At 38.7% G+C, this 9,677-nt stretch overlaps 1 long non-coding RNA gene across 1 annotated transcript; it reads left to right on the top strand.

Annotated features, from left to right (window-relative positions):
• The first annotated feature begins 1,370 nt into the window (after window positions 1-1,370).
• On the top strand, window positions 1,371-2,407 carry LOC138021885 (uncharacterized). Its single transcript, XR_011126471.1, has 3 exons — window positions 1,371-1,449; window positions 1,566-1,703; window positions 2,385-2,407. It is a non-coding gene; the product is annotated as an uncharacterized lncRNA (long non-coding RNA).
• Window positions 2,408-9,677: the final 7,270 nt, after the last annotated feature.

Raw genomic sequence — 9,677 nt, 5'->3', positions numbered from 1 at the left:
GTAATAACTTCCTTTCACATTATCCCCATGGATCCAGTGTAAAAGCACTCGGAATAAACTATGCCCAAATAAGGAATCTTTTTCCAAATATGGTTTTTCCCCAGTTTTGGGGGGAAAAATGGCGTCATTCCGAGCATGCGCCTGCAAGTAATATAGGACTCTCTCTTTTCCAGCCTGGGTTCCAGGCCCATTTTCAGGGCGGGGTAAGAGGGAGTCCCGGAACAGGACTACGCCCCGCCCCGAGCCAGCCCGGTTAACCGGGCTCACATGAAGAGGCCCTTAATGGTGTTTAAAGAAATAATCTTGTCCTAGCGGGTCCGGTCTGGTTACAAAAAGGTCCAAATGAGAATTTTTCAAGCACAAACGTGAGGATCAAGGCGAAACGCCGGTCAATTATGTAGACAAAAGGTTTCAAGGTGGATTGAAGCCAAAACTCGCCGATTAGATAATGTTGACGGCAAATATTTTGTCGAGTAAGAGTTTTGAGAGCACAAAGTGCTTATCAAGGTAAAACGTCGATAAAAGGGCTCAATACATTCGCGTGAATAAAGTTTTTGGCCGCAAAAGTTCCAGATGTTTTCGTCTATTACAGGCCGCCCCAGAGGAGGTTGGACACGGTTCGAAAAGCATCATGGTCGCAAAACGCAAAATTGCCTCATTTGCAACTGACCGCGGAAGTGGAACGATCTCTCGAGACACTCTCCGAGGCGGGAAAATACAAGGGGCTTTAAAGAGAGGTTCAAAACAGCTGATCGGCTATGCAGCTAGTGTTATAAAAACTGGAAATAGACCAAAGAAATGTTTCACTGAGAGAGATCTGGGCATACAAGGCCTCCTTACATTCCCTCACGGAATCGCTACAAATACACATCTTCGATACTAAGCCGGGAAGAAAATCGGTGTAGATTGTTCCTGTTATTTGTACAAAGGAGCATTCGGTTGTGCGGAGAAATTGGGTCTTGGTATTTCAACGAACGAGTAACAGAAATTTGTTGTTTGATACCAAAGTGGAAACGCTTATTTGCAATCTGCAAACTGAAGTTTGCAATTGATTTATCCTCTGATGTCAAATATTTACTTGCTAACTTTTCTTAATTTTTGCACATTTGCTTGTAGGTTTCTCGATTATCCTAAGCAGCTGTTCGATTTACTTCTTTCCCTGGGAATAAAACCCGTCGCTGTGTTTGATGGGCAGAATTTAGAGGGCAAGAAAATAACGAGAGAGAAACGGGAAACGTTGGGTGTGAAATCAACATCATCGCATCGTGGGGTTAATTCAGCGAGATTACACTACAGTGGTACTAACTCGCGTTTTCCCCTTAAAGGTCTCACAATGAAAATGCGACAAAGGCAGAAGAATTGTGGTGACGCGGGAATGAATCGAAAGCTATCGATCACTTCAGGAGAGCGTTGAAGATTACTTGTGAAATGTCTCATAAACTACTGAAGGTGAGATCTATTGTTTTGAAGTTTCACTGATCACATGAAAAAGTGCCTGCAGTAATATTTTCAGTGTGTCTAGTTTCTACTGCTTTTCAATTTCATCTGGATCGATTTCTTATCAGGTTCTACGGGACAAAAATATGGATTGCATTGTTGCCCCGTTTGAAGCTGATGCACAACTTGCGTATTTGAACAAAAATCAGCTGATTGATGTAGTTCTCAGTGAAGATTCGGATCTGTTGGTATTTGGCTGTTCCGAGGTACATTACTTTATGGTGACAAATGGATCTGTGCGTAATCTTTAAATTTAAGCTTGATTTTTCACAGGATGAATGTTAAAGCTTATTTAATTTTATTTACAGTATTTGTCTACTTATTTATTTATTTATTTATTTGCACAGGGATGTTATTTAGTTGTCCAATACAGTTTATCTTGTATTTTCACGATCCAGGTTCTTTATAAAATACACCTACATGGTAGCTGCCAGTCAATCCAAAGCAAAGACATACCGAAATGTCTCAATATTTCCAATTATACCTTTCACTTGTCTCGTCATATGTGTATAATTGCTGGCTGCGACTACTTGGAATCACTTCCTGGTATTGGAATCAAAAGAGCACACAATTTGATGAAGAAAGTTGCTGCAGCAAATGGTGATGTGAGGAAAGAATAGAATTTTTTAAATCATTTAAAAATTCAGTGAGGTCACAGGACCCTATATTAAATAATTTATATAGAAATAAAATAATTTCCTGCTGTTATTAAACAGTCAAATGCACGATTTATTAAATACAACGTTACTTGCTCGGCTCACACAAACTTCTCAGTTTATTGTATGTTTGTTTGCTTGTTTTTTTTGGATTTCTTTGATTTCTTTTACAAATGAAATCAAACAGTTTAAATAGTTGTTCATGATTAAGTTATTAATGCACAACTACAGTTCTTTTCAAGGTTACCACAAGTACTTGGTGTAAAAGGTCTTCATGTACCGGGTCCTGAGTATCTTCTGAGATTTGATGAAGCAGATCAAATGTTTCTACATCAGGTGGTATTTGATCCAAGGAACCTGAGGGCTGTACCACTGAATCCTATATTAGATGAGTCTGAGGCACCACCAGAGCTGTATCCTTGTTTATTATCATTTTTATACATGTAGGTTCTTTTAAAGCACACTGCTTACATTGAGAGTATTTCCTGCTCAAGCCCTTTTAATGTTGTGGACACCATTTCAGTTTCAAAACCTGGGGTAGAACACTGGGAACTAGGCTATAATATTATTCTCATCTCAGTTTTATAAAAGTAGAAAACCTGTTGTCAATAACCTTTACTTGGGAAAGCTTAAACATAGCCAAGAGAAAATTGCTTTTTGCAGTACCTAGGTTCTCCACACCTTGTAATATTTACTGTTAATCCTTAATGCATAAAAAGGCAATTACTGGTAAATGAAAATGATCTTCTTGATATTTGTCTGGGAAACACTGACACAGACACAATAGCTGCGGTTACACTAGCCATTTTGCCCTTGGGTAAGTGGCTTTTTCCCACGGGGAAGCAATTTTTTATGTGTAACCGATCTGCCCAAAGGAAAATTTCCTGTGGGAAATTTCCATGGATACGTAAAAAAGAACAAAAGAATTGCCCATGACAGTTCCAGATGTAAGTCTTATGGTTAACAAAACCCCAAAGCGGCTCAACCAATCACAAGATTGCCGAACGCGAGGAAAATACATGCTGTGATGAACTGCGTAAACAACTGTGAACGTGGAAATACCCAAGCACGACTTTTCTGGCCAGCAGCAAGTCGACGTCTAAATTATAAATTGGAGAGTTGCAAGGACTAGAGAAAGCGTAACTGAAGTCGACGTCTTTGTTGCCTTCTTAAAATGAAGCAATGAATCGCTGAACTTAATCGAGGTGGACAGTTTAAGAGAAGCGCCGATCGTGACAATTACCGAAAATAAGCCGAAGAAAAGTTTGTCGTTCAGATGTAGATCTTCGATGTTTACTTTTTTTTTTAGATCCTTAATTTTAATGTATTTTGTATTGTAATTAGTTTTTCAAAAACCATTTAGTGGAAAAACTAATAAATCTCATCTTGTCTTATCTTAAAGGTAAGTTTCCCACCAAAACAGGCCAACGCTTACCTTCCCCTTGGGTAATTTACAAGTGTGTAACCGCAAATGGGGAGTCGATCATAACCCAGGGTAAACCCAACCCAAGCCGTAACCCCAAGGTTCCCCATGGGCAAGAGGTCTAGTATAACTGCACCTAATGTATAGTTTCATATTTCACATTGGAAGATGTACAGGTAATAATAATCATTCTCATGAAAAATTTGGACTTGGTCCCAAGCAAGATATAAGCATTATAAAAAGTCACTACTTTGTTGATATCATTTAATGTTCAAATTAAAATCCAACTCTTAAATCGTTGGAAGTTGTTCTATGAGAAGTATGAAATGGAAAGCCTTGTTTCTTAAGTGCATAGAAATTAGAATTTCTCCTTCATCAAATGAAACATTCAAGTGGAATACTTTATTTTCTTTGATTAAACTTCAAGAAAACTAATTTTGCAAAATGTGCATGCATCAATAATCATTATCATTATTCTTTTATTATCTACTACAGGGTCCAGACAGTATATGGGGATCCAGAACATTGCTTCATTTGGAATGTGATGATGAATCAGGTAATTTAAAATTGACCGGTATATGTAAATACAGCAAAAAATAAATACCTATTGCCAATCAGCGATATAAACAGTGAAATGGTTAAGTCACAATCAGGCCAAAGTGTCCCATATCATTCGAGCTTACCTCGGTGTCTGCTGCTTGACGGGACTAGTAATATTGCTACTCCCCCCTGGATGCCTGGATGGGATGCTGGTCCATCACAGGGTGTTCATCAAGCATTTACACCCTGGTGCAGATGACTACAGTAGACAATATGAGAGTTGGGCTAGAATCCAGGCTGCTTGATGTGGAGTGCAGCACACCCCACACCTTGCACAGTAAAGAAATAAATCCTAATTCTAAATTGCATGCCAAATTCTTCCATGTCCACAGATGACACAGTTGAGGATCATGGTTATGTCCAGCCAGACCTACACAAAGACTCCTGCAGTAGCATAAGAACTCGCTCTCAACGTGAACAAATTGCTAGCAGAGATGCGATTGCGACCGAAGTGGACCAAAATCCAATATCCTGGGTGGTGCCAAGTGTCCCTGTAATGACTTAGCAATTTGTAAAAGTAAAATATGTGGATGGAGACAGTGTGTTAATTGGACTGATAAACTACAGTGACTGTTTACAACATGATGAACTTCCGACAACAATTTCTTAATGAACTGCATGAAAACTGGGAGGAAATTTCGACTTCTGAAAGTGAGGTTTCCCATATTTCAGAAACCACTTCCAGCTCTGCTGAAAAGTCAGTGAAATCTGTTACTGAATATAGTACTGAAGAAAATGGCAGCTCTGATGATGTGGAAAGTTATTGGGGTAGCCCATTCAACAAAAACACCAGACCGTTTGGACGAAGCTTTGACAAAAATGAAAGGTGGAGAGACAGTTTCAGCTATGTTAAAACCTCAACCAGAGAATGAGTTTGACAGGGAAGCCATAGCAGTCCATTTAGACTACGGAAATGGACCATGTTTTATTGGTTACATTCCACGGGAACTAACTAAGTATTTACATCCTTTACTTGAAACCAGACAAATTACACAAGTCAAGGTTGAGGATATAAAGTTTCGAACGTCATTTTCAAAGTTTGGACTGTACATAAAAATATTTATCACTAGGATAGGTAGGAGGGAACCTTTTGTTGTGCGAGCTAGTTAAAGTGTACGCTAGATTAAAGGAAAACAAAACAAATGGTTATAATGATGAGATACAGTGTAAAATGGTATGACAACATGTAAGGGTCACATGACCATTTTTTTACCAAACGTTTTTTTAATTTGTTATGGAATATGACTTAAAGAATAACAGAAATTGATTTTGTAGAAATGACAAATTGAAGAGATTTTCATCTGTTAAATTAAAAGTTGTATGGAAAAAGTTAGAGATTTATTTTTAATGAAAGACTGGTCACAGGCTACAAAGGCTTTTCTCATAATACAAAAGAAAATCTGTATAAATCATGTTGGAAGTTACAGTTTTTTATGCAACCTCTTGTAAATTTATGTTATTACTCTAGTGCCACATTACCAACTGACAGAGGCTGATCAGAATTGCCAAGTTGGTCATTACCTCTTGTAATATGGACTGAACATAACTGTATGTAACTGTAAATTACGAAGGTTGATAACAAGATTATTTGTTTGTTCACTGTAAACTGCCATTGTTTTGTGACATGTGCAAAAACACACATTGGTATCCTATTAAGACTTTGACTAAAGGACCTTGCTTGTATTCCAGTTTACATAACAGAATGCTCAATTGCCAAATAACTTTAATTAGAGCTGGTTGAATCAGCTACCCTTGGTGGGAGCCTCTCTGGTGCAGCATGAAATTTAGCTCAGTGTTAGTGTGCTACGCTGTGGAAGTGTGGCCCGACCAGCAACTTGATCGCGAATTGCAGGCTTCTCTTGCCACTTTATTAGATGGTTTCCCAGGGGTAGACCCACTTGGACTACCCACTGGCCGCTTCTTCTTCATGATTTTACCTGGTAAAATAATAGAAGTTAAATTTAATTTTTTTAAACCAAGAGATTACGCGGACTGCACGCACAATTTCGCGGGTTCGTCGTCACATTTCATAGCGTGAAAGGGAAATAGTGGCAAAAATCCAACTACTTCAGCATCGTATAATTCACTAACCAGAGGGGCGCTTAGGGGCGCCCGATCATTTTCTATTAGGAAATTAATCTACTTTGGAATGGATATTAATTTTGAAGTTTGACAAGCTTGGGTTTGGAGAGAAATCGACAAAATTTAACATCAACTCAAATTTCACGAAGCTTAGCAAAGACAGATGGTGAAGCACCGAAGTCGAGTCCTACCTTGTCTGAGAAGTTAAGTTTAGAGTCAAAAAGTTTCCAGCAGCTAGCCCAGTACCAACTCCAACTTGTCCTGTGGGTTTGAAATCGCAAAGCTAAAAACAAGTAGGTAAAAATTATCAATATTGAGACTCACTTCTTCCTAGAAGCCCGCCATGTTGAGTTCATGACCACGATAAAAGAGCGTTCGTGATTCGCTACTGCCACCAACCATGAGGCCTTTCAGACCGTGTCCAACCTCCTCTGAGGCCGCCCTAAACATTAAGCCCTAACAAAGGACACCGCGGCAAAATGAGTGCGCATGCTCCGCTTCGAACACATTTGATTCATTTGATTCGAGCTTTTGAGCTCTTTGTTTTTGAGTTTATTCGGCGGTGAAGGAAAAGTTCTATTGGACATTTTGATGATTAAGATCTCACGCTCAACATGGACTCGACAGAAAAACTAAACAGTAGTTCCGAGTTGTTTCCAACGAGAAAGTCAAAAGAGGTAAGCTTATTTTAGGCATGAAATATTTATTTGTTTATGTCGTTTCCATGGAAGTTATCTTTGCCAAACCATGTTTGCTCGTGTTTCGGTCACACCGTTAAATACCCAAAAGTTGTAAATTTAAACTGATAACATTTTTCGTTTACTGTTTTTCGCCTAAGGGCAATTCCTCTAAAAACGCGGAGAGTTTTGACAAAACAGAAGTTTTAACCTCTGACATGTGATACGAGAGCCATGGATTTTTCTGTGACCTGGTTCTCCACAGCAAGAGCAATGGTTTGTGTGGTAGATGTTCGTGCTCTCTCTTTTCCAGCTCTGTGTTGCTTTGCAGGACACACTAGGTTATTGATCTCTAGATTTCTGTTGATTTCATTGTCCCAGTCATCTGACCTGAAGAAATCTTATGGAAAGTGTTGATATCTGGCTGGCTGTCATTTTGACTGTCATTACTTTCAAGATGTGAGCAACTGTTTTTATCTGCATTGTTAGACAAAACCTCTTATTAAGGGAGTCAGTTAAGCTGTTTAGTTTTTTTATAAAGGGATCTTTACAAATAGGGCACAGATTTCCATGTTTTTTTCAAGTATCTTAAGTGACATCTGTGCATGAAAATGACCAAGTGATAATAATACCCTATTGTTTTACTTTGATCAGTTTCCTGTTGTTTCTTAAACATGTCATTTATTCTTTTTCCATTTCTTAAGTCTAACACTCTTTCTTGTGTGTTTGTGCTGATCTGGTCAAACCATGCATGGCAAGCAACATTCCAGGTTGTTTTCAGAGATTGTGATGAGGATGTCAGCGTTGAATATTTTACTGGTTTTGTGATGAAAAAAGCCAGGGTTGTTATTCATCTCTCATTTTTGCCTGCATGAGATCCTGCATGATGACAACAGTTTTACTGCAAATTTAACATTTCAGATGTGAGCATGTCAGTGATTAATACAAGATGGTTTCCATTCAGCTCTTCAAAATGGTCGAGAACAGGGACGATAATTATTTACTTGCCACACCTTTTAAGTCAGTGTTTGAACAAGCAAATACAATTTGGTTTTTTAATTCAAGTAAACTGGCTTACTTTCATTAATACAGCTGTATGTTATTGTAGTCTTTCTCTTGCTGAGCATGGGTTTGGATATTAACTTCTGAGAATGCTCCTACTTGTAGTAGTCTTAATAATGAATATACGGTACTTACAACAATAAAATTAGAGAGATATTTTCCAAACACATGCAGGTGAATGGTGTCTTATTTCATTATCATGATTCTCATGTCTCCCCACCCTCATCCCAGCAAGGCTCTACAAGGTGATCGACAAGGCTGGAGAAAAAAATTACAGTTACCAGCCAGCTGCAGGGAAAATACTGGAAAAATATTTTCAACGATGGACCACGACCAAACTCCAAGTAAAAGGGAAACATCCATTAGCATTGGAGTCAAATTTATACTTAGTTTCAAAACTTTTTGCGATCCTCTCTTAAAATTAAGACTTATTTTCTTTATTTTATTGCCTCGCTCTTGTAAAAGTAACCAGTGTTGTAAAATATGAGGTTGGAGGGCAGGTAAGTGACTTATCCAAGTTGCCGAATGAGTGGGATGCGGGCACTTAAGCTTATTTCTCACTTTCAAATGATTCCAATGAAACAAACAGACGATTTCCTCATTCAACAGGAGCAACATAAGCCATCTTCGCAGAAGGAATTATCATTCTGCCCTTGCAAAGATGTTTACCCGTCGTTTTCCTTCTCAGTGCACAGTTTTCCCCCCCCCCCCCCAGAGGTTTACCAACGCAGAGACCATCGCGACTAATAACATTAGGAACTTCGTCCTTTTGCTCTAGCGCTCGAATGCAAGGTAAAATTCTCCTGGTTTGAACTATAGTTTTTTGGTTTGAAAAGACACACGGAAGTTGAGTCTTTCAGGAAGCTCTCTTCAAAATTTAAACCTTATCAAAGTAGTGTTGTCCTTATCATCGCAAAATGAAAACAAACACAGAGAATTTAAATTGCTGCCATTTTGCCGCGCTGTTGTTTCTATTGCAATTTAATTGGTACCAGTCCCTCGCGCGTGGAGACGATTCGCGCATGGCTCAAGCCTGCGCACTCATTTTGCCGCGGTGTCCTAACAAAGGAGACTAATGTCACGCATGCGCATTATCAATGGGAAATTCAGTTTTATTTGCATTGTGATTGGTTGAAAGTCTTCGAGACAGTCTTAGAACGCGAGAAGTAAAGATGTCGACGCTGTCGGGCTGTGTCGAAAAGTGAGACGGGAACGCGGCGACAGGGGACTTGGAGACTCGTGGACGTGGGGACGTGGGGACTCGGGGAAGTGGGGAATTAAATTTAAGATTTTGTTAATGGTATACAAGTCCTTGAATGGTCTGGCACCGGATTACTTATCTACACTTATAGATGTTCATCGACCTACCCGCTCTCTTCAATCGTCTGACAAGTTACTGCTTAATGTTCCAAAGATAAATACAGTTACCGCAACACTCTGGAACTCTATACCGGACAATATTAGAAACTCTGCAACAGTTGAAATATTTAAAACCAGATTCAAAACATTGAACTTTTCTTTAAATTATGATTTACTTCCTTATAATATGTATATATGTATATAATATTTTTGTAAACGCATCGAGATTTTTAGATGCGTAATAAGCAAGTACATATTATTATTATTATTCTTATTATTATTATGACAGTTTGAAACTTTTGAATGTCAATACCTAAAAGC

This window comes from Montipora capricornis, chromosome 10, assembly GCF_036669925.1.
Source record: "Montipora capricornis isolate CH-2021 chromosome 10, ASM3666992v2, whole genome shotgun sequence".
Classification (NCBI taxonomy): domain Eukaryota; kingdom Metazoa; phylum Cnidaria; class Anthozoa; order Scleractinia; family Acroporidae; genus Montipora; species Montipora capricornis.
This window is presented reverse-complemented; position numbering and strand designations above follow the sequence as displayed.